A 14,061-nucleotide genomic window follows, 5' to 3' on the forward strand; every position below is an offset into this window, starting at 1 on the left:
CCTGCAGCCATGTCTGATGCTGGTCTCCATTTCTTCATCTCAGGCGGCTTTCTCACATTTCCTCAGCATTAGCTTCATTTTCCTAATTCTCAGTTCTCTCTCTCTCTCTCTCTCTCTCTCTCTCTCTCTCTCTCTCTATATCTCTCTCTATGTATATCTATTTTTTTTTTTCTTGTTTTAACCTTTCTTTGGAGTTTCAGGTTCCATGATGTCCTAGTTTCATCTCTGCTGTTATGATTACCACTCTAACCAAATATCACTTAGGGCAGCAAAGGGCTTATTTCAGCTTATAGTTCATGGTCCATCACTGAGGAAAGTCAGGGCAGGAGTTCAACAGGATCTATGGAGCAGAAACCATGGAGGAGCCTGGACATGGGAGTACATGTCTTTAATCCCAGCACTCAGGAGGCAGAGGCAGATGAATCTCTGTGAGTTCAAGGCCTGCCTGGTGAGTTCCTAGTGAGTTCCAGGCCAGACAGAGAGCTATGGAATGTGAGTGACACAGAGACAGAGATGGGGGAGAGAGACAGAGATGGAGATGGAGAGAGAGTCAAAGAGAGAGAGAGAGAGAGAGAGAGAGAGAGAGAGAGAGAGAGAGAGAGAGAGACTCTGTCTCAAAACGAAATACCAATTTAAAAAAAAAGAAAAAGAGAAAAAGCAAAGGAAAACAAAAAAACACAAGGGAAGGCTCTTGCTGGTTGACTCTCAGGCGTGGGCTTAACTTGCTCCCTCAAGCAGCTCAGACTATCTCCAGAGAAGGCTGCCGCCCACATTCAGTAGGTGGGGCCACTCTGTTTTTATTGGCAATCAAGACGATCCTTGACAGACGTGCTCTGCTCTCTGGGACAATTTTAAAAGTCTTTTTCTGAAAGTTCCGTTTCCTCTTTTTCTAAATCTTCCCTTTCTTTCCTTAGGGTTCCCGTGGGTGCTGTGTGCCCTCCCCTGTGCTCTTTTTCGAGTCCTTCTTACACACTGGTGTCTTCTCATGTACTGTTCCTCCACTTAGTTGTGTGGTGTGAGCTGTTTTCTGGTGTGTGTAAGTTTTCTCTCACTGTGGACATCTCTTGTGCCTTGCGTTGCAGAAACAAACACACTGCCAAGTGGCTCTGTGTGCGCTCCTGTCAGGTCCCGAGGATTTCCTTGCTAACGTATCGGTTTGTTTAGTTTTCAAGATAATTGCTTTGCACAAATACAATTCTAGTTATTAATTTGTAACTAATTAACTTAAAACTTTTATACTTTGCCTGCATGTATGTAAGTGTTCCATAAGTATGCAGTGGCCACGTGAGGTCAGAACGAGGTCAGAATAGGATGTTAGATTCCTTGGAGCTGGAATTATGGATGGATGTGAACCATCATGTGGGCGCTGGAAAACAGATCTGGGTAAGTGCTCTTAACTGCTGAGCCATCTCTCAAGCCTTCATCTAATTATCAATCATATATGACACTATTTACATTTTCAAAATAAAAATGTATGTTCAAGCACACAGAAACATAAATTACAATTGATAAGTAGTAACATAACAGTACCCCCATTAATTATACAAAGTAATCTTAAAATTCAGAAGGAAGAAAAAGAGACAGAGTGGGTAAAACAATGAGAGGCACATGGATAAGAGCAGAACAGGTAAGTACTTGGAGAAAAACCTGGGCTTTAGCCTTCTGCCCTTCTGCCGAGCAGAGGCACTGAGGGCTCTCTCCTGCAGATTATCTTCTCAAGGATATCTGCACAGAAAACAAGAGGTAACACCACCCCTCAGGAACTGAACAGACTGCTTCCATGTCTAAGGTAATAAAAAACTGTCTCCCTCTGTGGTGAAGGATAAGCAGGCTTGCCGGGTCTCTTGGGGTCTCCTAAGCTTGAGTTCCCTGAGAAAAGTGCAGCGTTCACCTTAACCTCAGCCATTCCAAGGCACACAGGAGACTTGAGAACAAGAGTGGCCAACCTGAACGTAAAGCATTCTACCTGTTGTGCTGTGACCAATAAAGTCCTTTGTGTCTGACCCCTTGGCCTCTTGTCTTTGCCATGAAACAGTACAGGCTGTCTTGTTAGCTTATAAGTAGACAGAAATCTGACTCTCACAGCTCTTAACTAAATGAATTGTACCACTCAATAGCAATATTTATTACAAATATAGAGAAAGTTTAAGGGATAGATTGGTGCACAAACAAACAAATAGAGCAACAAAAGAGAAAATTATAAGTAGAAATTATAAATATATAAATAGAGGAAATTTTATATGAAAATCATGGCCATTGCAAATTTGTAAGTAAAGAATCTAAAAATTTCAAACATAGTCCATGCAAAAAATCCACAAAAAACAAACAAACAAACAAAAACAAACCTGAAATTAAATTGCTGACTCAAATTATGGCCCCTAGACCCAAAAGGTCTAAATTTAAATAATAGTTTTAATGGAAGGTTTTGAGACAGAGTTTCATGTAGTTCATGGTAACCTCAAACTTAAGTAGTCAAGCTGCATGTAGAAGACTCTAAATAGGCCTGTACTTATTATCCTGCATAAAACTCCAATCTAAATGGACCAAAGTTCTCAACATAAAACCAGATACACTAAACCTGAGATCATTTGCACAGGAAAAGACTTTCTGAACAGAACACCAATAGCACAGGCACTAGGATCAACAATTGACAAATGGGACCTCTTGAAACTGAAAAGTGTTTGCACAGCAAACCAAAACTACTGTGAAATTTCATCTTACACCTATCAGAATGGTTAAGACCAATAAAATAAATGACAGATCATGCTGTCAGGGATGTGGATCCTCAGGAAGATGGGAACCCATCTACCTCAAGACCCAGCTATACCAGTCTTGGGCATATACCCAAAGGACACTTCATCCTACCACAGAGACACTTGCTCAACCATGTGTTAATGAGGTTTTCTGTTGTGTCAGCCAGCTCCCAAATAACCACACAAAGTCTTATTGTTAATTATAAATGCTTGGGCAATAGCTCAGGCTTGTTACTAACTAGCTCTTACAACTTAAGCGGATCATATTTCATATCTACACTATACCATTTGGTGGTATCTTTTTAAAACATGGTATATTCATCTCCTGCCTCCCTCTATGTCTGGTTGGCATCTATGCCCTCCTTCTTCCCAGCATTCTCTCATTCTGGCTCTCCCACCTAACCTCTTCCTAACTATCTACTGGCCAGTCAGCTCTTTATTAAACTAATGAGTATAATACATATTCATGGTGTACAAAAAGGATTAGTCCATGGCAACCATGTTCATTGCTGCTCTATTCATAGTAGCCAGAAATTGGAAGCCAACCTAGATGGCCCTCAGAAGATGAATGGATAAAAAAAAAATGTGGTACATTTACCCAATGAACTATTACTTAGTCATTAAAAAAATCAAATTTGCAGGTAAATGGATGGAACTAGGAAAAATCACAGAGTGAGGTAACTCAGACTCAGAAAGAAAAATATGGCATGTATTGGCTTATATGTGGATATTAGCTGTTAAGTCAATGATAACCAAGCTATAATCCATAGAACCACAGAGGTAGATAGAGAGTAAGGGACTAGGGAGGGACAGCTAGATCTCTCTAAGAAAGGGGAATAGAATGGATAGATGGTGATGGATGGAGGGCAGTAGGGAACTGAAACAGGGGGCCAAGTGGGCATAAGTGGGAGAAGGGGAATGAGGGAGGGAATCTTAATGCAGGACAAGTCTCATAAAATATACACACATATGAAGGAAGTCTAAATGAAATTGTCAAATAATCGGGGAGACAGAGCCCTAACTGAACATCTCTTGCTGCTAAATGAAGCTTCCAGCCCACTCATTGGGTTACACCTAATTGAGTTGTTGGCCAAAGGGGTCCCATTTGAACCCCTAAACAACCCAGGCTGTTGCCAAGACTGTAGGTTGCTCTCCCTAACACCTTTATAATTCATTGAAATTAGAGAAGTTGGGCTGGTGCCTACATGGAGTCTTTAACCTTACATGGTAGTGTCTTTGGTACAGGAAGTTACTTTGCATGCTACCAAGAGAGAAACATAAACATCAAAGCAGCCACAACCCTTTAGTCTACTAAACTAACTGCTTGCGAGATACACTAGTGTAACAGAGGCACAAAGCTTTTGGGAGAAGCCAGCAAACACATGATTTGATTTAGTACCCACTCTGCAATATGAAAACCATGTTGCCATAAATAAAAGGGGGGATAGAAGTAGCCAAGCCTTCTGCATGCGGGAATTTATAGTTTCAATAACCATGGAAATTAGACGGGCCTCTAGCAACATGAGACAGTCTTTGTTAGAGTCCTCCATCCAGTTAAAGCTGAAATCTAGGTTTTGCTGCAGAAAGTAGTTTTGGGATAACAGAGTATGATGCAGAATTGGAGTTTAATATATTAAAGGGTATAACAATAGGGGCTCGGGAAAGAATAAGACCAACCAAGTATGGCTGGTGTCAGCTTCTCAAGGAACCTCAGGTTTCACTGTTTTTCACAACAGCCACACATGGGATTTAGGATGATTTTTAAGTATCATTTTCATGGAGTTGTTGAGAAGTTTAAAGGAGAGTCCACAGTGTAGTTCACACTGCCTAAACAACAGAATGTTAGTGACTTAATGTCTCAAAGCATGGAAACAACTGTTCCCGTTGCTCTTTGTTTCGTGTTGAAGTGGTCTGTTGTCTTCTTCCCCTGTGGTATTGGGGTATAAAAGTGTATGGGAAATTAAACACAGGGATTTCAGTATTCACTGGAACTCCCTCCGGGTACTATTCTATGTTTTCTGTTTTATTGTTTTCACATGCATCTTCATATTATTTACTAATATTTCTAAATCTCCATGCCCCTACCCTGGCAAGAGGTGTTTTTGTCGAGACTGGTCCCCGGCACCTTGGTGGAATCAGTCTGTGAATCTGTGGCTCTCAGTAAGTGCTCACTCCTTCTTTACTTTTTCTCTAAGCCGACCCACATTCCCTGAACACAGAACTTCATCCCACAGGGTATATTTAGTAACAGATAAATGAGAAGAGGGCTGAGGATCTGCAGCTCAGCTTAAAGTTAGAGGAAATTACTGAGTCATGAAACAAGCTCCCACCATAAGGCTGTTGCACAATAAGAATTATCATGCAATAGAAAAAGTGGTCAAAAGGAGGCTGGTTATCCTTGACACATCTCTTCACCATGTACCGGTCACGGAAACCCCGCTTCTATGGATGCTAACAGCAAGCCAAAACTACTGGCGATATGGAAGACTTATGAAAGCCAATGTAATAGCCAGACCCTCCATATTTATTAGCAAAACAGACAAAGCATCTCTGTGAAATAACGTGTACAAACCCCAGAAATTTAGAAGTCAGTGATGGGGTAGAGGAAAAGAACGAGACTCAAAGGCAAAGGTAGTCTTGTAGCTGTGTTCAAATTGAAGCTTCTCCCCTGTAAGTGTTCTGCCTTAGACAAATCATTTAAATTCTCTAAGCTTAGAATGAGGGTGAGGGGCACCGCATCCATACCTCTGAAGTCTACTGAAGGGATTAAAGGAAATGAGACATACATTACAAATGAGGCACAGAGCAGACAACATGCAGGGTTCTGGCAAGATGAGCATTTGGCCCGAGTGGAGTAAGAGGTCACATGACAAGGGGGGTGTCCTTTGCCTCCTGTGTGTGCATCTACTGCTCATCCATCCATTCATTCATTCATTCCATCATCTATGTCAGCCACCTCTCAAAATGACCAAAGATGTGTACTTAATGCATTCAAGACAACAACAGAAATATATGTGTACATATGTATACACACAAACAAATAACAAATCAGACTGCAGAGAAACCTATTAGTCGCTATAGAATGAGACAGTACAGTAGAAATCAGACTTCTTTAAATTTTTTGAGCCAATAAAGTTTCTCCAATGGCTGGAATTAAGAAAATTAACAATTACCAAGTTATTTTCCTCTTTTAAATCAAGTAAAGACAAAGACAAATAAAATAGAAGAAAACCAAAGACGGCACTATTGATTGCCACCACAACTTTTATAAAATAAGTACATCATTAATATCTATAAAGTAGGAAGACCATCAACTCAGAGTACAGTCTAGCAGTCTAGTTCTGCCTTGTGAAATTCATGGTTGCTTATGTGATTTGTCTTGGGTGGGTGGAAACTAAACATGAGCTGGCAATGGCTTAGAAAGAGCCACTTTGGATCATTGTCTCTGTTTACAAAATGACTCCTGTCCTGGCTAATTTTATGTCAACTTGACACAAGCTATAGTCATCTGAAGGGGGGGGGACCTCAATTGAGAAAATGCCTCCCTCCATAAGATAGACTGTAGGCAAGTCTGTAGAGCGTTTTCTTGATCAATGATTGGTGGGTAATTGATTGAGGGCTCAGGCCATTGTGGCAGATGGTTCTGGGTTCTATAAGAAAGCAAGCTGAACAAGCCATGATAAACACAAGCCCATCCACCCCCATGGGCTCTGCATCAACTCTTGCCTCCAGGATCCTGCCCTGCTTGAGTTCCTGTCCTGACTTCCTTTGAAGATGAAAAAAGTCATGTGGCTGAGTAAGCCGAATAAACCCTTTCCTCCCCAGTTTACGTTTTGGCCACGGTGTTTTGTTTTTATTTTATTTTTTAAATAAAAATTTGGAATTTATTTTATGTGCCTTGGTGTTTTGCCTGTATGTCCGTGCATCTGTGTTAGGGTGTTGGTTCAGTTGTGAACCTCCGTATGGGTGCTAGGAATTGAACCTGGGTCCTCTGGAAGAGCAGCCAGTGTTCTCAACCACTGAGCCATCTCTCTAGCCAAGCTATGGTGTTTCATGATATTCATGATAGCAATAAAAACTCTAACTAAGACAACCTGGACTCATAATAACCAATGAGCCCATCTGCCTTGGGCTCACCTGGCAATGAGAACATGGAGATGCTCCAGTTGCTTAGACTTTTCTTGGAAGAACGCTCTGAGAAACTTTCCCTGGGTTCTTCTCACTGGGCATTGTGCAAAGTATTCAAAGACAACAATAATGTCCCAAGATGGACTGGGGAGTTTGTACAAATCATAATCTCCCGACAGAACAGTCTTCAGCAAAAGACAGAGTTGGGTAAATATTCTTCACTTGAACTAATGTAATAAGGACTGTAGGGGATTCATATTTTTGGTGTGAGAATTTTTTTTCTATCAAAAAAAAAAAAAAGTAGAAAAAGTCCCTGTAAGGACTCGCACTTTCTGAACCTCCCCCTCCCCTGCGCTGACTGACCAGTTGTGTCAGATTGTGATGTCAGCCTCCCACCAATGGGACGAGATACCACCTAAGTCAGAGGTAAAAGATGGGGAGCCTTTTTGGCCCCTCTGTGTTCAGGAGCCCTGTTTGTGTCTGTCACTTTCTTTTGACAACAGAGCTGCCTTGCCAAACAACTTTTGCTTTGTCTGCGTCTTCCTTTGTGTGATACTAAGATTATTTGTTGTTTGTTTCTAACTTAGGAAGCCAACAGGACTGTAGACTGTGTGTTTTATTTATGTGGGTCTGTGAGATCATATTTTTGTCAAACAAACCTTTGGCAAACCTTGCCTCAGTGATTTTTCAGTACCTCTGGAAATCAGGTCATGTGTTGATAGTTAAACATTCAGTTCACCTGGGGCAGAGAAGTCTCTAAATAATTACTTTTTGATTATTTTGACCTATGTGTAGTTGTGGATGTCTCCACGTGCATGCAGGCGCCTGGACCTGCTGGAGTTAGAGTTAAGGTCCGGAAGAGCACAGTGAGCTGCTAACTGCCCTGCCATCTCTCCAGCCCCTCCATGACTGACTTACTCATTCTCTCACCTGGTGCAGAGCTACCGAATGTCCGCTCTGGCATCTCATCTATGCATTGCAAACAGAGCGGTAACTGCATCAAACCCCTCTGCTCCTGGGGAAGGACAGGTGACAAATAAGACAGACGTTTCACCAGCACAACACAGCAGTGGGCAAGTGCTGTGGAGAAATGGGAACCAACGAGGGTGGAAAGTGTGTGTATGTGAGTGCGTGCGTGCATTTGTGTGTGTGTGCATGAGGGTGTGCAGCAATAGCTCTACTTTCATAAAGTTGACACTCTGGAGAGGGAAATGTGGTGAAACCCTGACGAACTGGAATAAGCGAAAGACCACGAGGCATCTGAGGGCAGGGCACGGGAGGCAGAGGGAAAAGGCCCTGGTCGGCGCAGGGGTGTGACTATAGCTTTGAGGGACAAGGTCAGTGTTGCAGGCGCAGAGTCAGTAAGGCCTGGAGTAGGTGATGAAATACTGGAGAGGTAGTGGGGCATAGAAAAGGAAGAGACAACATTATATAATATTTATAACATTATTATAATTATAATTATCTTATCAGAAATAGTCAATAATTATAATGGTATTATTAAATGATTATGTGACTTCTACTCTGGGAAGCCTGAGGAGCCATGCGCAGGTCTGAATGAACCAACTGCTACTTTAACAGATACTTTAACAGCTACGTTGAGAATAGACTGCGGACAGTGGGGGCAGAAGCAGGGAGCTGCAAGCCAGCTACTACATTCCAGCTGAGATTTCTCAGCGTGGAGCAGGCTGGCACACAGGGTAAGACAAGGGGGGTCCTGCAGTGTGGGAAGCTCACTCAGCTTACCCACTTTGGGTGAAATCACTCAATCAGTTGTGAGACTCTACAGAGATTCCGCTAGCGCTTCGCTCACTCAGACTTCACGATGAAGGGCTGTGTGCTCCCTGCCCACACACACAGCCTGCTCAGATGGGAAGTGGGACCCCTACCTAAAAAACTGGATCTCACAGAGAGTGCCTGGAGCTTGGGTAGAGCCATGACAGACAGGAGAGGCTGCTGAAAAGGGAAGTGGGGCCAGCGCTCAGAGTTTTATCGGCTTTGTCCATAAAAGGAGATAAGACACTTCACCAAGGCCTGCACTGGGGCCAGAGTGTACATTCTGTTTTCACTCCACAAAGATTTATGTTGTCCCATCCACAGCAAACACGAGTTCTTCACGCAAACTTCTGGGTACTCGGGCTGCTGAAATTCAAGATCCGCCTTGGGTAGCTGCTCATGTTAACTTTTTACAACATTTTATTTTGTCATTTCTGTGCCTTTCAGAAAGTGACTCCAAGGACCTCGTACGGAGACGAGTCAGTGTGTGTAGTTAGCTCTCTCTCAACTTTAATCTGTTTTCCTGTCATGAACCATTACTTCTGTAGATAATGAGATGCTTTGATGTGACCTGGCTTCCTCTTCAGAAGTGAATCTTATGCTGGGATTGACAGGGTGGCAAGTCAGGAAGCAGGTGCTGGGAGGGCACCTCCTCCTGGTCATGGATGTTTTCCCACTGACCATGGACTTGGTCGGAAGCCGGTCCATCTATGTTTCCAGAAAGCCACCAGCAGGCAGTGAGACCTGGTGAGTCACTTCGACACACCCTAGGATTCTATCCATTGTTATCTTAACTTCTGTCTTTATTGGTACCAGTTTTGAAAAGGGAACTCTGATTGAGAACTCTTCCCCAATAAGCATATTCTGAAATTAAGTAAAAATGTATTATGGCAATAATTAGAGTTCAATTTCCTTGGAAAAATGAACATTCAAATACCTACATAATAGATTTTGTAATAGCCAGGTATGGTGTACACCTGTAATCCCAGCATGCCAGAGGCGGAGGAAAGAGGATTTCAAGTCTGAGGACAGTTTATACTCCACAGTGAAACCCTGTCTCATAAAGAAAAATCTTCTGTTATTTTGTTTTAAACATTACTGTTTTGGAGACAGCCTCTCCCAGAGGCTTCCCTCAGACTCATAGTCTTCCTGCCTTTACCTCTGAAGTGCTAGATTACAGGCATGCACAGCCACATTTGGTTTATGTGGGTGTCAAACCGAGATCTTTGTGCAGCCTAGGCAAGCAATCTTCTAAGTGAGTTACATCCTATGCCCCTAGTCATTTAAAGATCTCTTTTCTACATTAGCCAAAGACTTCAATACTAGATTCACATGTGGCTTTTTAAAAAAAATATTTTAGAAGCAAAGTGGCCTCTGTTGTCTTTCTCTCTGGGCTTCCTACTAGAATGGCCGTCTTTTTTGGAGCTTGCAGCTATCTTAGAGCTGGTATTAATACTGCTAGTATTTGGCAATAAATAATTAATTATACTGCAAGTGACTAAATTTGGAGGATAGGAACGACTTTCGAGAGGGAGCCCTGAAAGAATGCTGTACTCAGGATTGTGGGAGGCTCTGGGGGCAGGGAGGCGAGTGCATAGATTGTCCAAAGACAAGCAAGCAGCATCCATGGCTGATAGGTTCCTAGGTGGAAGTTTTATCCGTCAAGTCACCAAGACGGTCAATGCTAGCATCCAGGAGCCCCTGTAGGGAAGATCCCCACTCCCCTGCAAGCCCCACATCTCCACCTTGCTCTAGAGGCATCACTACTTCTTCCAGAGCTGTTATCAACCAAAGGGCTAGGGTAGGCAGGCTGTTTCCTGATATCTGGAATAAGTCAGCTAAGGGCTTAAAAAGACAAAACGTTCACAGTTCTCTATTATGTGTTGTGTTATAGATGGATTCTGTTTTATAAAGTCCTATACAGTTTCTCACTATCATTTCGGGACACTAAATGCCCCTGGAAACTAGAGAGGTGAGGCAGAAATAACTGCTTGCCTCAAGGCCACCACGCCTTCACCAACCCAGATCAGGGTTATAGCGGTTGCTTGCCTCTCCGTTATACACCTCTTTGCTGGAATTTATGGGGAATAAATTTCTGGAGCTTATGGGGAATGAACTATTTATCCCACCTCACAATATCAAGACTGGGCCGAGGCTCCTCTACTATTCCACTTCTGTACCCAAGCCCCGCCTTCCTATACCACCTGGCCTCCACCTGGCTGCTAAGCCTCCTGCACTCTAGGTCCAGAATTTTTGGAGGGGGGAGGTGAAGGGGTGAGGACAAGAAAAGGGAAGGAAGCAGTAATACTGAGGTGGCTCTGGCCTGTTCTGTAAGTATAGTCCAGCAAATCCTCTGTCCCTTCTCCCACAGGGGGGACTGCCAGGCAAGGTGATTAAGCAATAGGTCCAAACACCATCTCTCAGACTCTTTGAAAGGTGGCCCTGGTGCTCCTGAAATGGCTGACAGGTCACCCGCCTCGACAGGTGACCCTCTGGAGGTAACCGTGGTCTGAAGGTCACAAAGAGGGAAGGATAACTGAACAATGGGGTTCTGAACGAAACAATAATGATCTGATCCCGAAGATAATTTTAGTTTAACTGGAAAATCTGACCTGTTTTGCAGAATAATTTCCATAAACTCGTCAGTATTCTCCTCATTAGATTATTCGTGGCTGTATGTATGATTTAATTCTTTTTTTTTTTTAAAGATCTGAAACTACGCAGACAAACTATGCCGTAATAAAGAGTAAGCTATCCCCACACTATAGCTACAGAGTGTTCTAGATACAACCCAAGCTGGCAGCTCCCACTTGCAGTGCTCACTTTTCTTCCACCTCTTCTGCTCTTCTGAGTGAAACTGCCTCTTTAACCCGCTTTAAGATGCTCTGGGATGCTTTGGGAGCTTTTCGTGGCTCTCTGGCGTGTACACAAGCGCGCTTGCGTGCGTGTGTGCTCGGCGCGCAGGGAGGGAAAAAGCGCGCAGTCTGGGCTCTGCGTCACTCCCGCACCTGGTCAGAGATGGGCTTAGTGGTGTTTAATCCACGGAGGGCACTCCAAACCGGGTGTTTTCCTGAGTCCCTGATTTTCCTGCCCGGAGTACCAGCGTCCCAGCCTCCTTTGGTGCCCGGTTTCCTCCCTCTTGCCATTCGACCCCAGTGCAGGAAGAAGGGTGATGCGGGGGAGGGCTGGTGGCTGGGTGGCCTGCGGGTAAGCTGCGCAGTGATCCCGGTCAGTTTCGGAGGAGTGCGTGTGGAGGAGCTGGGTTCTGGCCAGAGCCCAGGCTACGTTACCACCTGCTGAGAGCCTCCGGGGCCAAAGTAGCCACGGTCAGAGCCACCTGCTATAAATAGGCCATCAAGAACACGATGTGCAAACGCACATCCCGCCGCGAAGGCCATTATCACTCGTGGGCCCGCGTCCCCAGCACGCGGAGAATATCCCGGGCCAGGACTTCACGCTGAGGCTGGATGGGGCAGCGATCCGTGCACCTTATCCAAGCTCTCGTGGGGTGGAGCCTGGTGGCCCCAGGGCGGGCTGAGGATGGACCGCTGGGGAGTGAGGGGAGGGAGGCCGTGGAGGACCCGCACTGCAGCAGCTGTTGCTCGCCTGTGACTCGCCAATCTGGGCCGTGTCGCCCCGCCAGAGTCGCACGGAGCGGAGGAGAAGGCAGGGCATTGCGTCTTGTTCTTGGCTCCCGCTGAACCCACTAAGGAGATCCCCGCTGTTGCCCCCTCGCCCCCGCCCCCGCCTCCCCCGCGCTCGCCCAGCCGGGGAGGAGGAAACGCGAGCAGCGCGCAGACACCTCCTCCTCGGCTGCTGTCGCCGCCGCCGCCGGCCACACCGCGGTGCCTGTTGCTGCAAGCCGCCGCGGGACCCGCCGTATCTTCAGCCCGCAAGAGAACCAGCGCCAGACTGTGGAACGGTCCCCACTCCAGCTGCGTAGGGCGGCAAGAGCGCAGTCAGCTGAAGACTATGGACGCCTGGCCCGCCCAGGCCATCTTCAGGGTGCTGGGGAGCACCTACGAGCCCCAGCCCAGCCCGGAGCTCTGAGCGCGCCACCTCGCTGGTAGGTTCCACCTTGGGTCCCTAGGGTTTCGCGCAGCCCTCCACCTCCTGCAAGCCCCTGCGCTCCCTCGCTGTGGAGAAGCGGCGGTCCCGCCACCCAAGGGCGTTGCTGCCGGGTCTCTAGTGCCGTTGGGGGAGGGGGAAGAGAAAGGATTTCAGTGCCACCTTTTTTGTCCCCTGCTTGGAGGGAACCGAAACCTTGATGCTTTCTGTGACCAGAGCGCTCAGGCAGGCTTCACCCGAGCTCTTCTCGCATCTCCCGCCTCCCCCTTCCTCCCGCCAAATATCACCAACACTATCACCAGGGCGAAAGTGCTTGTAAGACTACCAGCTTGGGAGGAAGGGGTCAGAGTGACCCTAGGATACCTTTTCAAAGTTCAGGGTACTTTGCAGCGCCAACTTTGGCAGCTTCTCGGCGCACTCAACATTTCTTTCTATGGGCACATCCTGTCCTGGTCATTTTGAAACCCGGCTTAATTGTTTTCTAGCAGCTTCCGGATTGCTACGTGCGTAAGACTTTCAAATTTCACAGTTGCTGTTTTCTTCTTTTCTGAAAGATGGGTCGTTTTGTTTGAAATCCGCCTAGGTGTGGCGTTCCCGGTTGTGATTTTTTTTTTTAATTTAAATGGCTGGTTCTGCGGAAGTTGCTTAAAAAGGAGAAGAAATTGAAAGTGATTATTGTTCCTCTCAGTAGACAGTTGAGCCTTCCGCGCCCCGGTATTGATGGATGGTCAGGCGTTCACCTCATCCATCTCTCACTCTCCTCTTAGGTGACTGGGAGAGTTCTTTTATTAGTAGAATCGGGCGTTGGAAGGGAGTTTTTGATGACCTAATTTAAATGGGTCACACCCAAGAAACTCGGCTATCTCTACAAGCCTAAACTTCTAAACTTTTTGCATTGCACCTACACTGATAAAAGAGCCTGCTTTAAGTCTCGCAGATGTGAAGTGGGATTGCTGTGAGTTGGAGGATGGCCACGCTTGGCCTTTGTTGTTTGTAGGGCCTGCTCAGAGTGGGCGGGGTCTGAGGGAGGAGGAAAGGGCAGCTGTACCAAGAGGTAGGAATGCACCTAGCAACCACTTACCTGGCTCCCCACCGGGTGTTCTGTCCTGCGCCTTGCTGAGAGCTCTGTAGCTCTCTGAAAGATAGAAGTTCTTTTATCTTTCCTTAGCATTCAGAGGGTTGCTTCCTCTCGCGCAGAATCAGCGTCTTCCTGACTCTCTTGGGGAATCAGGAAGGTACATGAAAGACTATGTAAGGGGTGCTTTCCAACTGTTAGAAATGGGCTGTTGGGCCTCCAGCATGTCTGTTTTTAGGGGTTGGTTCCTATCAAATTAAA

General features: G+C 45.5%; 1 protein-coding gene across 2 annotated transcripts in view; it reads left to right on the plus strand.

Annotated features, from left to right (window-relative positions):
* Nucleotides 1-11,919: 11,919 nt before the first annotated feature.
* Tbc1d1 (TBC1 domain family member 1) overlaps nt 11,920-14,061 on the plus strand; it is a 176,598-nt gene continuing 174,456 nt past the window's right edge. Inside the window, exon 1 of one of the 2 annotated variants that reach the window (XM_050149798.1) lies at nt 11,920-12,723. The gene's annotated coding sequence lies outside the window, so the exon portion shown is untranslated. The remainder of the gene's footprint in view (nt 12,724-14,061) is intronic. The other variant, XM_050149799.1, reaches the window with a different exon arrangement.

Source organism: Alexandromys fortis, unplaced genomic scaffold (genome assembly GCF_014885135.2).
Source record: "Alexandromys fortis isolate MF-2015 unplaced genomic scaffold, M_Fortis_MF-2015_v1.1 scaffold_0, whole genome shotgun sequence".
In the NCBI taxonomy this organism is placed as follows: Eukaryota; Metazoa; Chordata; class Mammalia; order Rodentia; family Cricetidae; genus Alexandromys; species Alexandromys fortis.